The 24,544-nt window shown below is 37.2% G+C and overlaps 1 long non-coding RNA gene across 1 annotated transcript in view; it reads left to right on the forward strand.

The window, feature by feature from the left end:
- Nucleotides 1–493, forward strand: part of LOC141511040 (uncharacterized) — a 42,006-nt gene extending 41,513 nt beyond the window's left edge. Inside the window, exon 4 of the long non-coding RNA XR_012475252.1 lies at nt 424–493. This is a non-coding gene — a long non-coding RNA (uncharacterized LOC141511040). The remainder of the gene's footprint in view (nt 1–423) is intronic.
- Nucleotides 494–24,544: the final 24,051 nt, after the last annotated feature.

Below are 24,544 nucleotides of genomic sequence, written 5' to 3' on the forward strand. Positions count from 1 at the left end.
TTCCACACTGTGACTTTCCCTAATTTTATATATTACAGATTGGCTGGCATAAGAAATCAAATGGGAATTTTGGGGCAGTTTTGCTGAAGTCACAGATGACAAATGAAGACCAGCAGATTTCATAAAAAAGTTTAGAAACTCATAAATGCATGGGTTATGTGTATAGTATTGTATAGTATCAACATATTTTATCAGTTAATACTATAATAATTCATACTTCTCTGGTATAAAGAAAAGAACATAGATTTTTCCAGATCTTGGGGGTTACCACACCCTTAACCCTAGCTATGTGGAAGAGATAACTATAATTCAGCTATCTCTACAGAATTAATTCATGGAGAGACTGGAATTTGAATAGGGTCTTGGGACTACAAACTAAGAAATATTTACATTGTGCCATATTATTTCCTTTTTACTTGTCAGAGAAAGGGGTAAACTTCCCACTGTTTCTCTTTGAATAGAAAAAAAGAAGAGAACAAGCCACCTATTTCCTTCATAGAATCTTTCTTGGTGAGTCAAGCCAGGGAATTACTTTAATAGCACAGATATGTGGGGAAGGGCAGGGACTTGTTTAGTAGTCCCCAAAGAATTTTTATCTCCCAAGGGAGGTCTAAACTCGAGAAAGGTTAATGCTGTAAGTTTTAATAGGGTGGGGGAGAGAAATGAGCAGAACTTGGAGAACAAGTTATATGAAAAGTCATATAAACATTGTATGATAACATAAACAGTTTATATGATAAGTCATATAAACAATAAGAATATAGAGAAAAACAACTTTGGAAGATTTTAGAATTCTGATCAATGAAACCCGAAGCTGAAATACCTCTTAACAGAGACGTGATAAACTTAAATTTCAGAAAAAGACATACATTTGGAACAAGGCCAATATGGGAATTTGGTCAGCTGGACTTTGCAGGTTTATGATGAGTTTTTTTTTTTATCCAGTGGAGGAAATGGGAAGGGCAGATTATAAATGCATGTGATATTAAAATTTTTTTAAAGCACTTGCTATATGCCCAAATCTTTAATGTAGGTAATATAAACCCCAAACTGAGATGATCCTTTCTCTCAGTGGGCTTATAGGTTCTGTGTATACGCACAGATAAATACAGAAAATTATGGGGATAGGACCTGGACCTGTAATTTCTGGGATAGAAGTAACTCCCATATGAGATCATTCCCTCTATCCATGCATCTTCCCTTCAGTTTATAATTTTAGAGAATTTTCCTAGAGCAGAAGTGTCATCCATACAGTCAGATTAAAATGTAATAGGGAAATATTTAGCAAAATGAACTTATATAATGCTAATGTGTGATTTTCTAAGTCCCCATGCACTCATAGGGATACTTCTATATTGTGTTTCCCTCCTTCTGTTTCTTTTTTGAGCCTGACCCTACTGTCCTAGAACACTGAGAGGCCAAGGACCTTGCAGAGGATCACATAGCTAGTCTATGTCAGAAACAAATTTGAACTGAGGTCCCTGGCTTCAAAACTACTTCTCTAATCACTGCATTAGACTTCTACATACACGGTAAACAGCTCATGATGTAGACAGGGAGTACTAATTGGGGGGGAAATAAAAGGAAATAACAGGCAAATAATAAACACAACTAGCACACACACATCACTTTAAGGTTTACGAGGATTTTAAATATTCAGTCAACAAACATGAAATGTCTACCATCTGCCAGGTACTGTGTTTGATGATGAGGATACAAAGAAGGGCCAAAATAAAATGAAACAGTCCCTCTCAAGGATCTTAGTCTAATGAAGAGTCTCACAATAAGCCTGTGATGTAGGAGCCATTATTATTCCCATTTTACAGATGAAGAAACAGGCTGAAAGAGGCTGAGTAATTTGCCCAGGGTCACACAGCTAATAAGTATCTTAGGCAGAATTTTAACTCAGAACTTCTTGATTTCAAGTCCAGTGCACTATCTACTGTATCACCTAAAGAATCAAAGGTTCATTAGTACAAAGAAAAGGACCACCATGTGTAGGGCAGAGGGATTAGTTTCTAAGAGGATACATGGGAGAGGAGGTATAAGAGGAGGAGGAGGAAGAGGAAGCCAAAGAATGTTTTACCAAAAAACCAGTGCTCCAGAAAGCAAAAGTATCTGTCACAGATGGAGGTTACAAGAGAGATAGATTCAGGAAAAACCTCCAACAATGGGAAGAAGACAAGTCTTTCCCTTTAGCTTCTCCCACTTTTACCTGGAGAGGCTCCTTGATTCCATTCAGAATAATTTTGCAGGGGGTAGATAGGAACAGATTCAACTCAAGTGCCTCCTAAAAGCTATTCTTCAAAAGTTTTCAAACATGTTCATTGGCCAAAGGTAATGTGTCTTGTTTGTCATCTTCCTCCTTTCCCCCTTTCTCTGACTCTGCCTGCTATTTATTGGTGCCTTCACCCCCTCACCCTAAATCTAACAAATCACTATCTCTAAAACCCCTTCCATTTCTAGCCTCGTTGAGACTGTGATTTAAATACTTTAGTATGAATTAGGATATTATGTACCCTTCCTTTGGGATTTGACATGTTTAAAGAGGATTGACTTGGAGAGAAAGCCCAAAAATATAAACCTGTAATAGAAGGATTTCAGGAAGAGGAACAATATCTTTAGGAAAAAAGAACCTCCCCAGCCTGTCCCTTTTGTCCATCCTCAGGGTGACTTCACCCTGCTTCTATGGAAGCTAAGACCATGGGAAATACTGACTGGCGAGGAGCATGGGGACTTCCCCCTTCTAATCAGGCCCCCTCCCTTTTTTATTGAGCCCATGTAATTCAGTAGTGGCTGAAGCTATCTGCTCCAGGCTTGGCAGGATTGTAGTTCTTTCTGATGAAATAGGAATCAAGCCAAGCTTGAAAAATGACTTAGCATTTTTAAAGTAGTAGAGACATAGAGAAATGGTTTCTCTCCTTCTCTCTAACACTGAGTGGTGACTTAAGGGCACATCTATGAAGGTATTACGGTTGGGATTATTCTGCACTTAGGCATCTGCCTCCCAGTTGAGAGCTGAACAGCTGGTACAGAACATTTTAAACCCACAGTTAAAGAGCTCAGGAAGGAGTTGTTCCCTAGGATTCCCTAGGGTATGGCCAATGGGAATACTCACCCCAAGTCCATGCTTTCTTTAGATCATTGATTTAAAGCTGAAAGGAACCCTAGCAATCATCTGGTCCAGGGGTTCTTAATATTTTTGGGGACTCACTCCATTCAGAATTGTTGTTATAAACAGTTAAAAAACAAGATTACAAAGAAAACCAATCCTATTGAAATTCAGTTTTTTATGTGAATATATATTATATATGTATATATTTTCAAAGTTTATATATATAATATATACATACAAATACAAACATGCATGTGAATATATATACATACATCATTTACATAGCACATATATACAGACAGCATATATGTTATATACATATATATATATATAACATATACAAACAGAAAGAGAGATAAAGAGAAACACAGAGACAGAGACAAAGACAGAAACAAAGAGACAGTTTACAGACCCTAGTTTAAAATCCTTGAATTCTAGTCCCAAATCTACCTTTTACAGAAGATGAAGAGGATCTGTAGGGATGAAATGATTTGCCCCAGCTTCTAGAGCTTATAAATAACAGAACCATTTTTTGAATCTAAGTGCTAGACTTCCAAATTCAGAAAATGCTCTTTCCATTGGACCTTAATGCCTCTTTTGTAGGTGGTTCACATAAGTTATAGAGGAGGGAAGAGGTAATAGCTAGAAACAGGAGCTACTAAATCCTTGGGGTTAGCATGGCTTTCCTTCTTCCTCCTTTTAGAATGTTACAGGTGGAGGGGTGATGGGTATCATCTACTCTGGATCCCTCATCTAAAAAAAAAACACTACATAATTGAAGAGCTGAATTCAGGTCACTGAATTCAGGTCCCTGAATTCCATTTCATGGTGCTCTTTGTTTTACATCATATCTTGCTCCTGCTCTCTTTAGCATGTATGCCATCAATTGCCAATCTTTGTGATTAAGCATAGCTTGTAGAATACAAATTTTTAACTTGAGAGCTTGACTTGGTTCATATCTATATCTATCTATCTATAGTTACAGTACAGTTTTCTCTTTCTACACATAAATATAAATATATATAAAACTGTATTTCTATATAATTGGTATTCTTTGTAATACTATGTACTTTATTTTCTGCATTTAAAAACATTCTGGGGCAGCAGCTAGGTGGTACAGTGGATAGAGCACCAACCCTGGAGTCAGGAGTCCCTGAGTTCAAATCCAGCCTCAGACACTTAATAATTACCTAGCTGTGTGGCCTTGGGCAAGCCACTTAACCCCATTGTCTAGTGAAAAACTTAAAAAAATTACAAACATTATTCTGAGAAATCTGTTCATAGGCTTCACTGGATTGCCAAAGGCATCCCTGAAATCTCAAAAAGGAGAAAAACATTTGTTCTAGAAGGATGTTAAAGGACAAATATAACTACTCTTCCTTGTTATCCCAACAGCACAGGTTAATTTGTCGATTCTAAAAGGAATGGAACACAAAATAGATAAATGTTGATTGGAAAGGTTTGGGGAAGTGAGCAGAAGGCAAGGGGTAAGTATTGATGAACCTTGATGCATTTGGATGGCAGTAAGGGACCCCTTCCTCAGATTATTTCTAATATCTCTATAAAATACTATTTTAGTATTCAAATCAGTGGGGCAAAAAAGGCAAGAAAGGCAAGAAAGATCTGGAAGAAGGTTCAATCTAGGAATCTTTTAAACAACAACAAACCAACAATAATACAAATTTTAAGGTTTGTAAGGCGCTTTACAAAATGTTCTCATTTTATCCTCACAAGAATCCATGGAGGTAAATACTATTATCTTCATTTTATAGATAAAGACACTAGAAAATAGGAGACTAAATTACTTATCTAGAGTCACATAACTTTTAAGGGACTGTGGCATGGTTTGAATTCAGCTCTTCCAGAATCCAAGTTCAGCACTCTATCCAGCTAGCTGCTAGTCTACATTCACTTAGTTGCCTAGGCATAACAATAGAAAGAAGACTGTCCAATAAACAAACATCTTTTTCCTCCTTTAGATGCCATCTTTGTACCTATATTATGCTCTCACTACATTCTTTTCTGCAGGATAAACTTTATTTATTTATTGTATTCAGAGAAGCAATATGGAGCAATGGATCAAAAAAGTGTCCTCGGGAAGACCTGTGTTCCAACCTCTGAAACAGACTGGCTGAGAGACTGTGGTGAGGTTATTTAACCTCTTAGTACCCTCACTAGCTCTCTAATAATGAAGGCATTGAACTCTCTTGACTAAACAAGTCTTTTGTTGAGAGTTTCCTTGAGAGATGAAATCACTTATGCTAATGAAAAATGATGTGTATATATTCTCTATATATGGAATATATAGAATATAGTTATGCATATACTTTCTTTTAAAAGATTTCATATGTGTCACTGTCATATTTCTCCTATTAAATAGTGAGCTTCATGAGGACAAGGAATTTTTCTTAATTGTTTTAAATTTCCCTCAACATCAAACACAGTGACCTGCATAGAGTAAGCAGTTGTTTAAAGAGTCAATGAATGAGTGAGAAAGCGAATGTATAAAATATAGTTCCGACTCCCCATTTTGCTCAATATGCTGAAGGATCGATAAACTCTGCCTTCTTGTATACACTCTGTTAATCTGTGTTTTACTTCTTCTCCACAAAGTAGGCACCTTACAAATGTTTATTGATTAACTTACTTCAAGGGAATCAGTAAAGAAAAGGTGGTAGCCATGGAAAGACCTTGTTCCATGAAATTTATTTTTAAGGTTTTTATATCTTTTTTTCTAGTGACTATTATTTACTCATTTATCCATTCATTTGATGAACATTTATTAAGTGCTTACATTATGTAATCTCAAGGGAGGTACAACAAAAAGTTAATTATGATCCCCATTCTTAAGGTGTTTACAGTTTACTAGAGATGATAAAACATGCACACAGATAAATATAATACAAATAAAAATACATTAAATGAATAAGAGGAAGATGACCAGGGAGAGAACACTTCCAACTAAGGGAAGAAGAGGAGTATTTAATGCAGTCTTGGATTGCTAAAATGATGCCTTCACTCTCACTAACAGATTCCATCACAGATTGTTTAATGATAACAAGTATGAAAAAATTAAAACAATAGTTTATTGTGGCAACTGAGAAAAATTAATTTCATGAGATTTTGCAAATTTTCAAAACTGCCCCAAGACTAAACATAACTGTATGACTCACCACCACTCAACTATTTTTTTCTCAATGTCACAGAATCATAGAATGATGGAAATGCAAGGAACTTTAAAGATAATCTAATCCCATTCTCTTATATTACAGATGAAAAAACTGAGATTGAGATGAGGAAACTAACTTTCAAGTGACTTGTTCAAGCTTAAGCAGCTACTTGTGGTAGAAATGGGACCAGGACTTTCCAGAGCTCTGACAGCAACAAGAGTGCTTTAACAAACTTCTAAAAAGTTTTTGGGGCAGTTAGATAATTCAATGGATAGATAGAACACTATTATTTGGATCAGGGGGACACATTTTCCTGATTTCAGATCTGATCTTAGACACTTCCTAGGCATGTGACCAAGTCACTTAACCCAGTTTGCCTCAGTTTCCTCATCTGTAAAATGATCTTGGAAAAGGACATGGCAAAGCACTCCATTATCTTTGACAAGAAAATCCCAAATGAGTTCCCAAAGTTTTGGGTAGGGTTCTTCTCAATAGGTGCTTGATTATGTTTTCCAGGGAATGCCATCCAGTAGGGTAATGCAAAGGTTTTGGATAGCCAGGGTTTTTACTTTAATTTCTTTTCAGATTCTTTAATGTTTGCATTTAAGGCAAATGACTAGAGCCACCAATTTTGCAGAAATGTTTGCCATAATAAGCGCTTTATAAAATGTCTTTCTTTTTTTCTTTTATAAATGTACTGCAAGGGGAAAAATGTGAACTGGGAATCCAAAGTGCTTAAGTTAGAATTCTGCCCCCACTGAGTAAGCCTGCCACTATATTTCAAGTATCAATGTAGATTTAAAAATACATTTTCTCTGAAAAGAAGTATTTTGACATAATTCTGAGGGTATGTATATCCAAGGAAAAGAGCAAAACATCAATGAATGATAAATTCTTCAATAGGTAGAAAGCTCTCCTCTGGTGCTTCCTCAGGCTGCTGAAATAGCTCTCAGTTTTCATTAGCTTTAAGAGTAGACCTGAGTGTGTGTTTAGGGAGGGCCTAAGCAGCTATTAGGCACCTACTTTTGCCACACACTATGCTAAGAGCCTTCCAATAGTATCTTATTGGATCCTCGCAATAACCTTAGGAAGGAAAGTTGAGGAAACTGAGACAAACCGAGATTAAGTGGTTTATCCAGAGTTACATAGCTAGTAAATATATAAGATTGGATTTGAACTCAATGCTTCCTGCCCCTAAGCCCCATGCTCCAACCAATATGCTATGTACAGACTGAAACTATTGTCCACAAATTAGCCCAGTTAACCATAGAGAGGTTCATAGTAGAGGATGGCCCATTAGATTATGATTTTATTTGGTGGGTTCCAAAGTCACCAAATGGACAAAGACACAAAGCACTGCTCACTCCTAAGCAGTTCATTTTTATTGCTATGATAATGGTAAAAAGAAATAGGACAGCAGGTGGTAAAAATTATGGTTCACAATTCAACTCCAAGTAGCAATCTTAATTTTAGAGTGATTGGTTTTCATTGGAAATGATTGGAGAACCACATCTTTTTTGCCTGAAGTATTTTATGAGTCAATGGCAGAGGTATTTAGGAAGATAAAGATGAGAAACGTGCCAGGATTTTGCCAAATTCACATAGAAGAAATATGTAAAAAGGTTATAGCTTCACAGGTCTAGAACTGGAAGGGGAATAGTTGGGGTTGTGCAGGAGTCAACGCAAACTCACTCATAGAATTGATTGTTAAATTTTAATTGGAGTTTTATACCTCAGAAACCAACAACATAATTGTTACAAATCAGTTTGGTCTATTATTTTGTTGATTGTTTAGATTCAAGACACTGACACTACCTTTAATGCAGATTCACACCTGGGATATTGCAACAGTCTGCGTTAACTCAAATTTCTCTCTACTCCAATCTATCCTTCCTTCAGCTTTTAAGTTGATCTTCCTAAAGGTACATCTGACCAAGGTACTCCCCTTTTCAATAAACTCCAATGCTCCTATTGCCTCCAGAATGAAATATAAGCTAGTCTCTTTGGTTTCCAAAGCTCTTCATAACTGGCATCCTTCCGTTTCTCTAGTCTTCTTCCACCTCACTTACCTACACATTTGGTGACACTTGGCTCCCTAGATTAATCTTGCATACAACACTACATATCTCCATTCTGATTGTTTTCACTGGCTGTCTCAACTGAAGGTCTGCCTTCTCCAAGAAACCTTCCCTAGTCCTCCTTAATCTTAAATTTTTAAAATTTATTTATGCCGAGGGGGTTAAGTGACTTACCTAATGTCACACAATTAGGCAATTATTAAGTGTCTGAGGCAGGATCTGAACTCAGGTCCTCCTGACTCCAGGGCCAGTGCTCTATCCACTGTACCACCTAGCGGCCCCAGTACTCTTTAATCTTGGCACCTTCTCTTTCCCTCTCCATTCATTTTGAATATAACCTATTAGTATATAGTTGTTTCCATGTGGTCTCCCCCTAATGATTGTCACTTCTTCAGAGGAGGGACACTTTCCTACCATCTTTCTTTGTTTCTGTAGTACTTAGCACCATAGTAAGGTGGAAAATATTAGATGATTAATAAATGCAAGTTGATTGATTAAAAAAATGGAAGACCTATAATTTTATTATCTTAGAAAACTCCTGGTAAGGAAACTTCCTCTATAAATACAAATCACAAGAACTGCCTCACTTAGAAGATCATAGGACCATAGATTTTGTTAGAGATGTGATTTTTCATAAGCCCTGTTCTGACCATGTTACCCGTCTCCTATACCTCATAAAGTCTAGTGGCTACTAGGTCTATATTCCAAAATATATAAAAAAACAAAAAGGAAAAGGACCTACATGTAAAAAACTATTTCTAATAGTTCTTTTCTAGTGGCAAAGAATTGGAAATTGAGAGGATTCATAGCAAATGGTAACATCTGAACAAATTATGGTATGTGATTATGATAGAATACTATTCTGTTGTAAGAAATGATGAACATGATGCTATCAGAAAAATATTTAGAAAAACTTACATGAGCTGTTGCAAAGTGAAATGCACTGTGTACAAAGTAAAAGCAGTGTTGCAAGATGATCAGCTGTCAATGACTTAGCCCCTCTCAGCAATACTCTCAGCAATATGATGATCCAAGACAACTTTGAAGGATTGAGGTGAAAACTGCCATCCATCCTCAGAGAAAGAACTGCTGATGTCTGATTATAGATTGAAGCACACTTTTTTTTAACTTTTAAAGATTTTTTTGAGGATTTTTTGGTCTATATTTCCTTTCATAACATGACTGTTATGGAAATATTTTGCATAGCAACACACGTATAGCCTATAACAAATTGCTTGCCTTCTTAATGGGTGTGGGGAGGATGGAGGAAGGAAGAAAATTTGTAACTCAGTTTTAAAAGTGAATGTTAAAAACTGCTTTTATATGTAACTGGAGAAAAATAAAATATCAAATAAAATTTAAAAAATAAAAAAAGTAAAGACTAGTGACTTTCTGTTTCCTCCATGATCAGAAACAAAAGCCTCTGTTTGACATTCAAAACCTTCATAACCCTACCACCACTTATCTTTCATATCTTCTTATGCATCACTCTTTAATCCAGTGACAACTGGCCTCCTTACTGTTCCACAAATTCTATCTCAGCTCGGGGCATTCTCTCTGACTATCCCCCCATATCTGGAGTGTTCTTTTCTTCTTAACTCTACCTACTAGTTTCCCTGATGTCCTTTAAGATCTAATTAAATCTTACCTCTCTAAACCTTCTCTGTTACCTTTCCTCTGTTAATTATTTTCCAGTCAGGTGCAGCTAGGTGGTGAGTGAATAGAGAACTGACCTTGGAGTCAGGAGGATGGGAGTTTGAATCCAGTCTCAGACACTTGACATTACTGTTTGACCTTGAGCAAATCATTTAACCCTGACTGCCTCGCATCCAGAGTCATCTCCAGTCATCCTGATCCATATCTGGTCACTGAACCCAGATGTTTCTGGAGGAGAAAGTGAGAGTGATGATTTAGCACAGCTCCCCTCACTCAAATTCAATTCATGTGCTTGTCAAGGTATCATCTCCTTATTGTCATGATTTTCTTTGAGAATAAAGGACAAAAAAACCATTTCCAATCATCTTGTCTATAGCTTGTTTTTCATATATTGGTCTGCATATTGTTTCCCCCCTCTGCCATTGGACTGCAAATTTCTTGACCATAGAATTGCCTTTTCCTCTCTCTTTTTTATCTCTAATCCTTGGCACAGTGCCCATGCCTGGCACATATAACCACATATTGACTAACTGGAAGGAATCTAAAGGTTCATCCAATCTAACCTCCTCACTTTCCAGATATGGAAACTGAGGCCTAAAGAGATTAAATGATTATCAAAGGTTCAAACAGAGTTGAAGTTTGAGTCTCCATCCTCTAGGGAATTAGAAGACTCAAACACCTAGACTTTAAATGAAAAAATTAGTATCAGTCAGATAATGTCAGCGGTGAGATTTAAATTTGTCTTTCCAACTCAAAAAACCAATGTTCTGATTTTTATTCCATGCTTCCTTTTAATTCCTGACTATTCTACCAATTATCTACCTTAAAGGAAAGCATTTATCCCTCTGACTTACTGTTTCCTCATCTATAACATGAAGAGAATGGACAGGTGATCTCTAAGGTCCCTTATAGATCTAACCATTTTTTTAATTCTAGAGGGGTTGTTCTATTTTATTCAAGAAAGTTGAAATGGTGCTTTTGTGGAAGAAAGAAAACAGAGTAAGGATAAGAAGAAAAAAAGTAAGTCACTTGGATTTTAATTGGTCAGCTTCTCAGGTAATCGGTCTACTGGGATTTCTTTCAGTTTCCCAGTGGGGTCCATTCCAATCCTGCCTCTAACTGCTGGAATAATGATTCTTCCATTTCGTTGAGTCCTAACTAAAGTCTTTAGGCTCTGGTGGATAAATCATCTGCAGTCCTTCTCATTTCGGAAGTATTAACTTTAAGTCCTGTTAAGGTTGCTCATATATTAAAAATAAAACTTCTATTAACTTTTCCCCTGTCAGTGATATCAGAGATAAATTAATTTTTTAACACTTCTATAAAGGAAAAGGAGAATAGTAAGCTTTTATAGCTACCATATTCGCCTTTCTGCCTCTGGTACCAAGGAAATCCTGGCAAGATGGCTTTCTAGCAGGATCTGTCCTCATACCATTTTTCAAACAGTGTAGGAAGGGATCTCTTTTTGTTCAAGTTTTCTTCAGCTCTAATGGATATTGGCCTGGTCTACTGATGCTCTAAAATTGATTGCTAAGTAAGGGCTTCATTCTTGTTTGGTGATCTTCAATTGCAACTGTAAAATTTTCATTAAGCATTATTGTACACAGTTTTGTACTAGGTTCCAAGGGAGGTAAGGAGGATAAATAAAATATGGTCTCTATACCATTCAATATTATTATGTTTCTGTATTATTCAGTACAGAGGTATACCTTATACACAGGGCTAGCAACTTTGATACCTGGGACAATCTACATGACTTACTCCTGGGTAAAGAACATGAAATAAATACTCAGATTGACTTTGTAAGTCAGGATATGAAAATAATATATAAAATTATTAATACCAATTCTTTGGAAAAGGAGATAGAATTAGCTACTGCTAAAGGAGTATTATAATAGCCTTTTTATTTTATTTTTCCCAATTACATGTAAAACAAGTTTTAACATTCATTTTAAAAACTTTTTTTAGGATCTTTTTTTGCAAGGCAAATGGGGTTAAGTGGCTTGCCCAAGGCCACACAGCTAGGTAATTATTAGGAGTCCGAGGCCAGATTTGAACTCAGGTACTCCTAATTCCAGGGCCAGTGCTCTATCCACTGTGCCACCTAGCCACCCCTTTAAAGCTTTTGAGTTCCAAATTCTCTCCCTTCTACATGACCTCCCTAATTGAGAAAGCAACTAATTTGATATAGGTTAAAAATGTGTAGTGATGCAAAGCATTTCCATAAGAGCCATCATGTGAAAGAAAATGTAGACCTCTCCCCCCAAAGAAAATAAAGTAAAAATAAAGTTTTTTAAAAAAGTATGCTTCAATCTGTATTCAGACACCATCAACTCTTTCCCTGGGGACTTAATCCTAAATCCTTTAGTGTTGACTTGGGTCAAAACACCGCTAAGAAAAGCTAAGTCATTCACAGCTGATCATCCTATAATGTTGCAGCTACTTTTCTTTTTTCAAATACATTTTGCATTGCATCTGCTCATGTAAGTCTTTCTACATTTTACTGAGAGTATCCTGCTCATCATTTCATAGAGTGGTAAAGCATTTTATCATAATCATGTACCACTTGTTCAATCATTCCCCAACTGATAGATATCCCCTCAATTTTTGACCCCTTTCACCGTAAAGATAGAGGTCCTTTTTTCTTCCCCATTTTTCATCTTTTCTGGACCCAGTCAAGGGTATGCATGATTTTATAACCCTTTTGAGCACAATTTGCATAATTCCAATTTGCTCTACAAAAAGGTTGGATCATTTCACAACTCTTCCAATGATGCAATAATGTCTCATTTTCTTTGTATCTCCCCCAACATGTTATTTTCCCTCCTATTCTATTAGCCAATCCAATGGGTATAAGATAGTACCTCAGAATGTGATTACTAGATCCTTGGAATGGAGAGGTTAAAAGATATGGTGGAAAGTTTCAAGAATGAAATATGAGGCAAGAAAATGAAAACAACCAGCTCTAGGCAGTTTAAATTATTTTTTTCCCTAGGAATTTGGCTGTGAAAAAGAATAGAGACAGTATAATAGCTTAAGGGGACTATCAAGTCAAGTAAAAGATTTATTTTATTTATTTTTTATTGAGGAAAGCAATGGGGAAGGAGATTAGAATAATAAGAGATTGGAAAATAGGGGAAAAGAGGGCATGATTGAAAGGCCAAGCTGCTGAAGAAGATGAGAGTGGTAAAAAAAAGGGTCCAAGCAAAGGTTTGGCATTTAATTCTATTTGCCTCAGTTTCTTCATCTGTAAAAAGAACTAGATAAGGAAATGGCAAGCTACTTCAGTATCTTTGCCAAGAAAAACCTAAATGGAGTTATGAAGAGTCAGACATAATAGAAAAAGAACAGAACAACAGTTTATTGAAATTATCAGCTTTTATTGCAAATATATGGCTATACCTATATGCTTAAATATATATGAATAAACATTTTAAAAGGATATACACATGTGTGTATGTATGTATATATGTACATGTATGTGTGTCAGTATATATCTACATATACACAAAATACTTTAAAACTTTCTACCTCCAATTTTATTTTTGTACACACATATATATTCACACAAATGACAACACAAAAATGGTAGGGGGAGGCATATTTTTATAAAGTTGGTTGGTTCAGGTGGCACTCTTAACCCAGCAGAGTTAGTTGAAGTTAAACTATGATAATGAATGTATAAATGCTTTGCAAACTTTTGAGATTGTGTAAATGGCAGCTATCCTATGCAGGAAAAGAGCAAATCAGGATAACCCCAAAGTTTTGAAGGATAGTAACCATTGCTGACAGAAATCGGGGAAATCAGAGGAAGAGAAACAAAAGAGGATCAGCTTTGATCTGTTGCTTGCCTCTTGATCATTGATGATAAGTGGCAGCTTCAAGCTGCTGCTTTTGGGGTCATGATGTTGATGCTTTTTGGTCATGAATCCTCAGGCTACAGTTAACTCCACAATTTGTTCTGTTTGGGGAAAATATTCCTTTTGCTGTGAGGCCATAGAAGATCCACAAAGGTTTGGAGTGCTCCCCAATCTGTAAACCTCCATCTCAAGACATCTGTCATGGTGGAGATGGGCTTGGGGGTTAGGGAGGTTACAAGTTTTCTGAGGTGAATCAATTCAGCAAATGTTTCTTGAATGCAGAATGTACAAAGCATAATTCATACTAATTCAACAAGCAATTATAAAGATTTCTATATGTTCAAGAAGGAAAAGTGTAGTTAGGAGACAGTGCTGGGCTTGAAGTTAGTGAGATTTGGGTTCAAATCCCACCTCTGACATTTGGTAGTAATGTGATCCTGGGGATGTCATCTAACTTCTGTGTGTCTCAGACAAGTCCCTGGCATTCATCTTTTCTGCCTTATATGGTTCAAATATATACAGATGGCAGGGATTTCTATATGCGGTGTTCCCTAAGCTGAGAAAATTAGGAATCCTTCTGAATTTGTGTATGAGTAAAATAGATGTCTTTTCCTTCCCTCCCTCTCATCTTCCCTTCCTTCCTTCCTTCCTTCCTTCCTTCCTTCCTTCCTTCCTTCCTTCCTTCCTTCCTTCCTTCCTTCTTTCCTTCCTTCCTTCTTTTCTTACTGTTTTGTTCAGACTGCACAGTCTTTGGCAGTCTAAGAAAGCCTTGGTACCGAAAATAATGAGTCTTAAAATGAGGTTTTTAACTGTAAAAAAATAAATATTTATAAAAGAAACCAAAGGTTAATGAAAATAAATTTTTATTATTAATCATATTTTATTGCTATCCAGGTTCATGTAAACCCTGACATCTCATTCATAAACCATTTAGCAGTCCATGGATCCCAGGATAAGAAACCCCAATATAAAGCATTGACTTAAGCACTAGGCTTATGTTGGCAAAATGAAAAATTTTCAGGAAGCTTATATGCCATGAGGAGTCTTTGAAAAGTATGCAGTCACATGAGGGAAAAACACATACCCTCCCCCGCCCCACAAACACTCACAAAAAGTTAAATAATATGTTATGGCAAGTCAAGATGAATGAGATACACTAAGTACACAGGGTCTCAGATTGGAGGGAGATCCTGCCATGGAGGGAAATGTTTAAGAAGGACTTTAAAAAAGAAGCAGGATGATCAAATTCAGAAGCACAAAAAACCCCTTTGTGATCATTCATCAAATCCCCTCATACTACAGATGAACAAAATAAAACTAAAACAGTTAAGTGAGTTGCCTAAGATCCCACAAGCAGGCAGTGTCAGAACCAGGACTAGAACCTGCATCTTTGGATACTGCCCCTTTCCTTTCTCTACTATATTACACTGCTCCTCGAGAACCTGAGCAAGGTCTTGAAGAATGGGTAGGATTTGGATAGATAGAGAGGTTTGTTTGATTGCTCACAAAGAAAAATCTCTCTGCCGGTGATACAGACTCCATCCATAACCTTTCCTACCACTCACAAATATGTGTCACTGCTCCCAAAGGAATCTGGTAAGAGAGTGCTTGTCAGCTCAGAGCCCATATATTTCAGCTATTAAAAGAGCAACATTGCCATATGTCTACCTGCTTGACAAGAAGTCAGAAGCATAATCTTTGTGTAGGAGGCTAAATTAATTTGGTTTCCTAAATTCTTCCTGGGAACTAAGTAGGGTCCAAAGGTCAGGCCCTAAATATCACCACCTGAATATTAAGCTTGGAAGACTAGTCTTCAAAGTAAACAGTCTTCAAAATGACCACATCTGACAGGAGGTCACTGTCTATCTGTTTGAAGACCTCCAGAAGTGTGAAATGAAATACATCTTAAAGAAGTTCATTCCATTTTTGAAAAACTCTTGTTGATTCGATGGTTTCCCTCACATTGAGCTTAAATACACTATTTTACAACTTCAACACTTGCCCTCTCATGACAAAAAAACATGCTGCATTCTTTTCATGTCAGCCTTTCAAATAATATTTTAACAAAACAATCATGCCTTTGATTTTTGAAAATTAGAAAGATATTTTGTTAGGCTATAGTCTTGTAGTAACTAACCTACTCATAGTTTTAAAAGATAACTGATATGTACAAAAATACTTACAGCAGCTTTTTTCATGGTGGCAAAAATTGGAAACTGAGGGGATGCCCATCACCTGGGGAATGGCTGAACAAATTTTAGTATATGAATGTAATGGAACATATTGTTCTATAAGAAACCATGAGGGATGGGGCTTCAGAATAGTCCAGAAAGACTTGCACAAAGTGATCTGAGTAAAATGAACAAAACCAGGACATTAAACACACTAACAACACTAGGTGATCAACTACGATGGATTTGTTCATTTCAGCAGCACAATAATCAAAGAATCCTAAAAGACTTGTGATGGAAAAATACCATCCATATTTAGAGAAGAAACTGTGGAGTTTAAGTGAAGACCAAGCTTACTATCTTAAATTTTAAAAAGTTGTCTTAGGTATTCTTTTTTTCTCTCTAATTTTTTCTCCATTTCACTTTTTTTCTTCTTTCACAACATGAAAAAAGATCACTGATGGAAACTCAGTAATAATATCTTACAGCTCATTTTAGTCTTTGCATGGCAATAGAAATTTATTTGGGTTAGATGACTGGAATTAAAAAAAAATTGGATAGCTTTTTAACTCCTCCCTTTATCTTTTTAAAATTTCTCCCTTTGGGTTTCACATCTTTCTTTTTTAAAAAATAATTCATATGCTAGTCCTAGGAAGATATTTATCTTTGCTTAAAAATACAGATGAAGTATAAGTGCTTTCTCTCTACCACCTATTGTCATCATCTGAAACCTCCCCTCCAAAAACCAATAGATGGTCTTTTTGATCATCTTCTGGTCCAAGGTATAGGTCATTTTTATTGTCCTTGATGTTCATCTCTAGCCTTATCCCATTCAAGGACTGAGAATTCCAGACACAATTCTGCGTCAATTGTATTATTTTCAACAAACCATTCTTGCTTCCCTCTTGCAATCATGTCTTTTAAAATTCAAATTAGTTAAGGCATATTAAAGTCAGACTCTACAGATATCTTTTCCTTTCCTTCTTCATTGAGAGAATTTATAGTCATGTTGTCAGAGCTTTGCTCTTGAGAGGATCCCATCTTTCTTGGGATGACTTTCTTTGTAGAGATTTTAGCATGTGTTTCCAGTTATATGGTTATCTGAAGCCTTTGAAATATATTCTTGGAAAATCTAGGGAAGCTGTCAGATGAGGCCAGATGACGTAACAGTGTACATTCTTCTCTCAAATACTCCAGGTCAAACTCCAAGATCTAGTCCACTCAAGAAAATCCATTGAGTTTGTGAATGATACTGACCCTTTGCTTAAGATCCCCTTTCCTTACTTCTTTTCATCGTTTAACTGGGCCTTAGCATCTTTACCAGAGAGTTTGGAAGCAGAAGGGAAGTAGGAGAACTCTATTCAGCTTTCTTTGTTCCATGATGGTAGATTGGGCAGCATGTTTTTGAAGAAAGATATAGAAACTATGGGTATAAATGAGTGAATACTTTATATGCCATGAGGAGAGACTCATGTCTTTGAAAAGTATGCAGTCACATGAGGGAAAAACACATACCCTCCCCCGCCCCACAAACACTCACAAAAAAGTTAAATAATATGTTATAGCAAGTCAAGATGAATGAGATACACTAAGTACACAGGGTCTCAGATTGGAGGGGGATCCTGCCATGGAGGGAAATGCCACCTTTTTTTGCATTATATCTGAGTTGCTATCTGTCCAAGTTGTCCTTGGCTCCTTTGACCATGGACAAAAAAGAGCTGTATATACATGATCCATCACAATTTGACAGGATGACAGGAAGAGAAATAGAAGGTAAGAGTTCTAGTCATTTGAAAAGGGATTAGTTTTGTATTTAGTGGAACCAAGTTCAAATCCAGCCTCTCCACCTACTATATATGTGGTTGGGAAAATCCATGGACCAGTCACACCAGTACTATCTTTCCCACTACCTTCTCCTAGCCTGATTTTGTCTTTTCCTTCAATATTTATCAATAAAATGGTCCTTCTTTGTGTCAAAAGCTGACCAATTCCATCTTTAATAGAATATAACCTCCATTTCCTGTCTCTCTGGCTCTATATCTCTCTTTGTTTTTCTGTCTCTGTCTCTCTGTCTTTCTCTGTCTCTGTCTCTGTCCCTCTCTCATCTTCAATCTCTCTCCATCTACTGGCTCATTTCCTTCTGCTTTAGTCTTCCCCATTCTCAAATTATCATCCAGGATCTCATTTCCCTCTTCCATCCAATGTCCTAGAAAAAAAATCTGCTTATGCTCCGTGCTTCCACTTCCTATCCTCCCACTCACTTCTTAACCTTTTCCAATCTCTGTGCCTGACCTCATCACTCAACTGAAATCATTCTCTCCAAAAATTTCTTATTTGACAAACTAATAGGCCTTTTTTCATTTCTTGTCCTTGACTTTCCTGCTCCATTTGATCCTATTGACCACCCTCTCCTCTCTAATACTTTTGTTCTCTGTATTCACATGAAACTGCTCCTGGTTCTCCTACTCATCTAACTATTCCATCTCAGTTTCCTTTGATGATTCATCTTCTTTATTCCACCCTTTAACTTTGGATATTTCCCAAGCCTCTGTCTTTTGTCTTTCTACTCTGACTTCACCATCTCTATGCCAGTGATTCAGAGATTTGTATATCCAGCCTCAGTCTCTCTTCTTTGACCATCAATCCAACATCATGGTCTGTTAACTGGAATTCCAGCTGAATGTCCCAGACATTCCTTAAGCTCAACATGTCTGAAAGAAAACTTATTATCTTTCCCATACCTCCTACAAACTTATTTCTTCTGAATCCATCATCATACTTCTATTTACCCAGGTTTGTATCATGCTGTGTTCAACTCTTCATTCTCCCTCATCTCATATATCCAATTTATTGCTAAATCTTTTTATTTATGCCTATGTCCATTCCTTGAATTTGATCTCTTTTTTATTTTTATATAGTCACTGCCTTAGTTCAGGCCCTTATCATCTTTTTGGCAAGAATTATAACAAGTGTCCTAATTTATCTCCATGCATCAAGTCTTTCTCTAATCCAGCCCACTCTCCATGTTGATCCCGCAGTGATTTCCCTTAAGTGTATATTTGACCACATCATTGGCCTACTTAATTCCAGCAGCTCCCTACAGTATCAATTATAAGATAGAAATTCTTCTGTTTAACTTTAATTTTTTCCTTATTTAGGTTTAAAGACTTTCCTAATCTGGTGCAACCTATCTTTCCAGTCTCATTGTACAGGTTGCCTTCTGTTGAATTCTGCAATCCAGTCAAACTGGCCCTCTTCTTTACAAAAGGTGCTTCATGTCAACTCTCATTTCTTTGTCCTGACCAGTCCCCCATGTCTGGAAAGTATTCCCTTTTCACTTTCCATCTTCCTTTATGACACAATTCATTCTATGTGAAGACTTCTTCAATGCCTTCAACTACTAATGCCCTCTGCCTCAAGCTACCTATATATATTTATATTTCTTTTCTGTCTGTCATTTATCATTATCTCCCATTGTGTAAGTTCTTTGGGGGTAGGGATTATTTTGTTCTTTGCTATACTTGTATCTTCAGTGACTTGCACAGTGCCTAGCAAATAGTAGGCATTAATAAATATTTGTTGATTGTTTCATATGTGTGAGACCATGGGCAAATAAAATGGAGGATTAAGAGTTGCTAGACTCTTAATTTCTAAACTGATTATCCTATGTCACAAAGAGATGAAATATTCCCTCTCCAAGTCAATTGAGTTGCATGAAAAGTCCTCTTTTTTCCTTTATGGGGGACTTTTGAATTTTTAATCAATTATAGTCTACTGTTCTAGGCACTGTACCAAGCACTGGGGATTCAAATAGCCCCCCCCCCCCAAACAAAAGAGATAGTCCCTACCTTCAAGGAGTTTATGGGAGAGGACAATACAAAAAAGGAAGCTGAAAAGAGGTGTGAGTTTGTTGTGTGTGTGTGTGTGTGTTTGTGTGTGTGTGTGTGTGTGAAAGAGACACAAAGTGATAGACAGAGAGAGACAGAAGCAGAGACAGAGAGACAGAGACATAAACACACACAGAGACAGAGAGAGAGACAGACAGAGAGACACAGAGACAGAGGAAGAAATCTGATGGAGCATCAGGCGGAGGCATCTTATTCTGTCAATGGAGTAGAATTACAAATGGATAGTGGAGTAAGCTGGAAGTTCAGTTTGGCCTTCCATAAAGAAAGGTTTAGAGAGGAGCTTAGTTCTCCACCCTCTAGTCCTTCAATTAAAGGAAAGAAGAGGCTGAGGGAGATGAGGAGGTATCTGAGTATCCAAGGCTGTGTTAGCAACATGTGAAAAGAACCTTGTCTAGAGCCTCTGGGTTGAAATGTGCCTATAAGCTAAGAGCTTGAGTCCAAATCTGCTCAGCATCGGGCACCTAAGCCAACTCATCATGTTTCATTTATGGTGGTTGATATGATAGAAACACATCTGATCATTACTTGCCTCTGCCCCCCTGAAGCTAAGCATTTTGGGATCCAAAGTGGTTACTGTCCCATGGCTCTGGATAGAGGACTGAGCAGGGGGGCTGTCAGGCTACAGTTCGGCACACTGGCTATTTTCCCCTTCAGGATAGGTGAACTATGTGTAAGTTTCAGCCTAGCCTTTTCCCTATACTAAGTAGCTTGCTTGCTTCAGGCAATAGATATCTCTGACTTCAGACCTCAGACTGAGAAGCTAGTGCATGAGTAATGCCTAGAAAGATTCTATAAATGGTTTCTTTCATCTCCTATTGAAACGAAAGAACAAGTAAGGGAGCGGGGAAATGAATTGTATTCCTACTGCAGAGACTTCATTTGATAAATAATGTATATAGAGTTTGCAGTAATAACTGCTCTTTTCTGATTCAGCGTGTGAGGGTGAGTTTTGACATATAGTCTGTGGATTCCTAACAGGTGGTGAATGATTGGCTCTAGAGCAGGCTGTATGAAAGGGAAGGCAAAGAGTTACTATTCAGTGTTGGGTCAGAAAGGTTAATCTGGCTCTTTTACCTGAGTTGGGGACCAGAGGGGCATCTGCAATTGAACAGAGATAGAAGAGGGGAAGCAGGAGGCAGATGGGTAGTTGGCCTTAGCCTGGGCTCTTAGGAATGACTGGGAGGTTGTGAATATCCACTGTAAATGTCCATAGGTTAAGCCACAGGCCAGGGAGGTCACCATGATTTCAGGATCCTGCTGTTTGGTACCATATGCCTCCCCTGTTTCAACTTGGGTTCAAAGCTCAAATAAGAGATACACTTATAAAGGAAGTTAGGAATAGATTGGAGATTGGCTTTCTTAGGGGGTTCCTTAAGAAGTGGTATACCTCTTCTTAGAATTAGGAAATATCTCAGCTAGAAAGGACTTAAGAGATAGTCTACTTTAATGTCCTCATTTTATAATGAGGAAATCTGGACCTGGAGAAGGGAAGAAGTTGCCCACTGGTACACAGCTTACACAGATGATAGGCAAACTCAGATTCCTTTCTAGTCAGCCTTTGAACTCTTCACTGCACTCTTTATTCCTATCAATGTAGACAAATTATCATAATGCAAGAATTCTTTCTAGATTTTCTTCAGCTTCACCCTCTAATCCTTGGACTCTGGAGACAGGTGATAAAATAAATTTGAGGATTAGTATTACGATGATCAATTATTGCTTTTTCAGATCATGATTTATTGCTTAGCTCAGAATATAGCGGCATATCTCAGTCATTAAATGCTAGTGATAGTGTTACTATTCATTTCACAGAATTTTGGAGTGGAAGAAAACCTTTGAGACCATTTAGTTTAGCTGTTCTTAACCAGGGGTCCATGAACTTCTTTTAAAAACTGTTTTTTGATAACTGTATTTCAATATAGTTAGTTTCCTCCTCTGGAATCTGATGCATTTTATATTATGCTTTTAAAAACATTATTCTGAAGAGTAATCCATGGTCTTCACCAGACTGTTAAAGGAGTCCATGAAATATATAATGGTAAGAACTCCTGATTCTAGTCCAATCTCCTCAATTTATATGTAGGGAGATAACATGATTTCCTATTGGTCAGAAAATAACCCCAAAGTCAATAGGCTTCATTAGTGATGTATATATATATATATATATATATATATATATATATATATAAATAATTGATGATGATGATATATACTTCATTCTCTAAGAAGAGCACAATAAAAGGGAGATGATGCCTTTACAAGTATGGCATTGGATTTAAGTGAGAAAGGGCTATGCTAAGTCACCAACATTATTTTCTTCTCTAGAGTCATCTGGCCAGGTATGAATCAGGTTGACTGGAGTTGGCCCTGGATGTAAGGCAATTAGAGTTAAATGATTTGCCCAAGGTCACACAACTAGTTAATGTCTGAGGTTAGATTCAAACTCCTGTCTTCCTACTCCAAAGCCAGTGCCCTATCCACTGTGACTCCAAGATGCCCTAGATAGATATAATTAAGGAAGGAATGTAAGAACAAGAGGTGGAAGGCAGTGATCTTGCCTTCTTTGCTTAGCTTTTGTTGCCGCTCCAATTCATTGGCACATCAATTGGCTTTGTCATCTTAACTTCTACATAGTCCTTGTGGAGTTTGGGGGAGACAGTAGTGCCTGAAATTGGTTTTAGAGATAAAGGATTACAATCAGGGATGTAACAAGAATTAAAGGTATTTCCTACCCGAAGTAGGACTATATAGTTCTGTGGGACCATGGACTTTGAATCAATATCAGACACAGTTAGTTAAACAAATAGACAATCTTAGCCTTAAATATTATTCTAGCTTTTTGTTTTCCACCTGGTTCAGTCTAGTAACTCAAAGCATTTGGCCTTACATTAAAAGAGCAATAGCTCCTCTTCTGAGGAGGGAGGAGGTTTGCTGGCCACTAGAGCCCAGTAGAGTGGAATAGAGAGCAACAATTGGTCTTGAAGATGATGGCTAGCCAAAGCCCAGTAGATAGTAGCAAAGAGCAGACTGGTGGAAAGAAAACACATGTGTTTTCTGGGTGTTCATCACCCTGCATGCCTATCTTGGATACCTTGAGAGAGATAGTACCCTCCATGTGTGCATGGGAAATGCTGTGTGTGTGTGTGTGTGTGTGTGTGTGTGTGTGTGTGTGTGTGTGTAGACCCTTAAATTATGGTTTTGAATGGATGCAAGCTCTTTGAGGGCAAGAATTGTCTTTTTCCTCTCTTTGCATTCCTTCCACTTAGTGTAGTGTATGTCATATAGTAGGCGCTTAATGTTAACTGAATTGAATTGGATCCCCAGGGTATCTTGACAGGAGCCAATATGTGAGGGAGGAACTCCAAAGAGAAGTGAGGCCTAGATAGGCTAAGGGACTTGTCCATGGTCATACAGCTAGCTGGTGACAGAACAGGAATTAAAAGAATGAGAACCCATTTCCTGCCATATGTGCTTCCCTCCCCCCACCCCTCCTTTATATCAGCTTCCCTCACTTGTGAAGGTGTGACTGAGTGGATATCTTCCCAGCAGGGAAATGTTTCTGTGTCTCATGGGCTCAGTTGATTAAAATAAAAAGTTTTCACACAGCAGATTCTAATATGTTGCCAAACTGAGCATTTTGACAAAACCGGAGTCAAGAAAAAAATTGCCTAGTAGACGTCATCAAGGGATCTGCTTTAATAAATGGACACAAATGGTTTATTTTCAGTTTCTATTCTCTCTCTCCCCTTCTAATTAGTGAATGACAACCAAAACAAGGCAATGAGGTGGTGCAGTTATTAGAGCCCTGGACAGGAGTCAGGAAAACTCAAATTTTTGAGTTCAAACCTAGCTGTGTGACCTTAAACAAGTCATTTAACCTTGTTTACCTTAGCTTCCTCATTCGTAAAATGGACTTTCCTTGTCAGACAATCTAAGTGTGAAATTCCATCTTGAGCAATTACATTAAAATCAATGCCCATAGACTATTATTGCCTAATGTGTGCAAGACTGTCACAGAAACAGGGGAGAATAATAAATGTAGCTGGGATTTGAACTCAGGTCCTTTGCCCCAAATTCAGAGCTTCTTTTACTTTATCATGCAGCCTCTCATTTCCTTGGATAGAAATAAAAAAGTCCAACTGGTTTCATAGAATGATAGAGCTATAAGGGTCATTAGAGATCAGCTAGTCCAACATATCCTTTTAGGTGAGGAATTATCTGGGATTAGGATCAGGTCAGGATCTAAGTCTATCTGTTGTATCACCAGAGCTAAGCAGAGTGCCTGAAACATAGGTATTGGTTAATAAGTGTTTTTACTTAATAAATATTGTTGATTGATTGGTTGACAGACATCTTAGTACTACATCAGCATTTCCAGTCTTTTCAATTATGAAGATTGATTTTTAATATCCTCTATTCTTACCACAAAAAATTAAAGAGTAAATTATAGACATTGTTTTCCCATGATTTATTTTCTTAATATTAAATAAAGATTAAAGCAGTGATGCTTGATGCTTGGTGTATAGATGAGTTTATGGATCCTTCCAATTACATCACAAATCATGAGTTGGAATCCGTGATGCCAT

The sequence above is a fragment of the Macrotis lagotis genome, chromosome 2 (genome assembly GCF_037893015.1).
Source record: "Macrotis lagotis isolate mMagLag1 chromosome 2, bilby.v1.9.chrom.fasta, whole genome shotgun sequence".
Lineage (NCBI taxonomy): Eukaryota > Metazoa > Chordata > Mammalia > Peramelemorphia > Peramelidae > Macrotis > Macrotis lagotis.